The sequence below is a fragment of the Myotis brandtii genome, unplaced genomic scaffold (assembly GCF_000412655.1).
Source record: "Myotis brandtii unplaced genomic scaffold, ASM41265v1 scaffold6, whole genome shotgun sequence".
Lineage (NCBI taxonomy): Eukaryota > Metazoa > Chordata > Mammalia > Chiroptera > Vespertilionidae > Myotis > Myotis brandtii.
The window spans coordinates 3,647,230-3,649,779 of NW_005370271.1; the positions used below are offsets into that span (position 1 = coordinate 3,647,230).

Below are 2,550 nucleotides of genomic sequence, written 5' to 3' on the forward strand. Positions count from 1 at the left end.
CAAAGTTCTTCACCTCCTCTGCCACAGATGGTCCATTCAGGAACATCAATCAGACAGATTCCCAAACTGAGCACCATGATGCTGGCAACGAGCCCAACCGGCCAGTCACCTGCCAAGTAGAGACACATCTCAAGAACCGTTTTAGAAAAACTGAATGGCAACCAAGCCCCAAAGGAACCAGCCATACCTTAACTGCACCCTGCACGCACTGTAAGCAACAATGCGTTCTTGTAATCTCATCCCCCCCACTTCCTCCTTGGCACTGCCTTCCAACCATTCATGCCACCCTCCCCTCTCCTTATCTCACACTGAGAGAACAAATAATAATACCCTGGACCAAATTTAAATTATGAAAACAGCAAGTAGGAGTCATTTTTAAAAAGTCTTTTAACCCAACCAGCACATTAGCAAAAAGAGCTTTTAAGTTATCTGTCGCCCCGGCTGTAGCTGTTTGAATAGATTATTTACCCGTCTGGTAAACAACCCGAGACTGACTTCCCGTATACAGGGCTGTGCGATTACTCTGAAATATACCCCCCAAAAAAGTGATGTTTTACAACTGCTGGCAAATGACTTTATGGCCTTTCCGAAGGCCATACTTTATTTTCTGAAACATGAATTTTATTGTTTGTTTGTTTTTAACGTATTTTTATTTTTTTATTTTGTTTTATTGCTTAAAATATTACAAATAGTACATATGTCTCCTTTTTATTTTTCCCCTTGACCTTCCCCCGACCTCCCCTACCCCCCAGTGTCTTGTGTCCATTGGTTATGCTTATATGCATGCATACAAGTCCTTTGGTTGATCTCTTACCCCCAACGCCTAAAACATGAATTTTAAAGCAAAGCATTATTTTTGGAAATATAAATGGTAGTAATAACCAAAGAAATGTAAAGATGTTAATTTCAAACTCTCCAGTAATCAAGTTATATATGAGCACACCTAATGCATACAATCATCACTTATTCAAAAACCTACTTATCCTAAGATTGCCAAACATATTTTTAAGTGTCTTCCGTAATGCAAGGAAGAAAGATCTTAATAAACCGTATCAGTAAAGGTTCAATGTTGTTTTCCAGGCCCTAGCATGCTGCCTGGCATCTTAGTAGACAATCAGTAAGTTACCTGTTCATTCTCGACTGTTCCATGAGCTGGATTAAATCATACATTTAAATAATCAGACCCTTTTCCTACTGCAGGGAACATTTTTTGAAAGTTCTTTCGTTCAAATTTCAAAGTAATACACATCATTCAGAAACTTGAGTACAAAAATTAAGTAAATAAAACACAGCATCACTATTTTTACACTGTTTAGACCATGATATATAGAACTGCTTTATTTTTTAATGATTGTAAAACAATTCATCCAATAAACTTCCCACAGTCTACCTCACCCGTCTCCTATTGGGCACTGCTGTTTCCAATTTTCTACTATTAGAGTGCAATGCACATCTTCCCACGTGAAGTCTTTCTTCTGAATTTCAAGATTGTATTCCCAGGAGAGACAGGAACCGCCCCAAGAAAGTCTTAAGACTTTGGATACTTTTAACACCATCCTTTGCTACAGTACTAAAGACTTTAAACTGCTGGGCCCACTGGCTTCCTTTTCTAAATCTTTAAACCTACTTTTACTTTCAAGCCTTCTGCATTCCTTGACTCAAAGAGTCAGAAACATCTCCCAAACAAAACCGCCAACAGGGTACAGAGTCTACTAGTATAACATGGTAATAGCTAGTAACTATGTATGGTGCCAGGTGGGCACTAGAATGACCAAGGGATCACACTTCGTAAATTATATAATTGCCTAACCCCTATGCTGTACACCGGAAACAAATACAAAATACTGAATACCAACTGTAATTGAAAAATAAAAATTTGGGGGGGGAAGGTACATCATGTTTTTTTTTTCAAATATATTTTATTGATTTTTTACAGAGAGGAAGGGAGAGGGATAGAGAGTCAGAAACATGAATGAGAGAGAAACATCGACCAGCTGCCTCCTGCGTACCCCCCACTGGGGATGTGCCCTTGACAGGAATAGAACCCGGGACCCTTCAGTCCGCAGGCCGACGCCCTATCCACTGAGCCAAACCGGCCAGGGCGGTACATCATGTTTTTAAACTTGGAAATGGGTGAAATGTTTTTATTTTGAAATCCAGATTCCCCAAAGGAAATTTCACCACCCGGGTCACACACATCTCAGCCTTTTTCAAGCCAAGACTGACTGACGATTGTCCACAGTTCCTAAGATTGAGCACATAAACAAAAATAAAACTTTGTAAATTTTTTTTAAAAAAGAAAAATTTAAAAAAAAGAGATGTTTGTCAAACATCACAAAACTTTTTTTAAATATATAAATAGAAGTAAAAGTCACCCATAACACACACCACCACTCCCAAAAAAGTCACCAAGCCAGCTGGCCACTTGGCCTCAAACGCCCATCGCTTCCCTATTCCCGCTGCTGGTCTTCATTTTCTCACCAGGAGCAGCCGCTGGGAGCCGTGCTGCACCCCCACTCCGAGCGCCCCAGGCTCGGGCTGCAGACGGGC

The 2,550-nt window shown here is 40.3% G+C and overlaps 1 long non-coding RNA gene across 1 annotated transcript; it reads right to left on the reverse strand.

Moving 5' to 3' along the window:
* Nucleotides 1-2,127: 2,127 nt before the first annotated feature.
* Nucleotides 2,128-2,550, reverse strand: LOC106728350. The gene is made up of 2 exons (XR_001364644.1): nucleotides 2,482-2,550; nucleotides 2,128-2,245 (listed from the first exon to the last, which is right to left on the reverse strand). It is a non-coding gene; the product is annotated as an uncharacterized LOC106728350 (long non-coding RNA).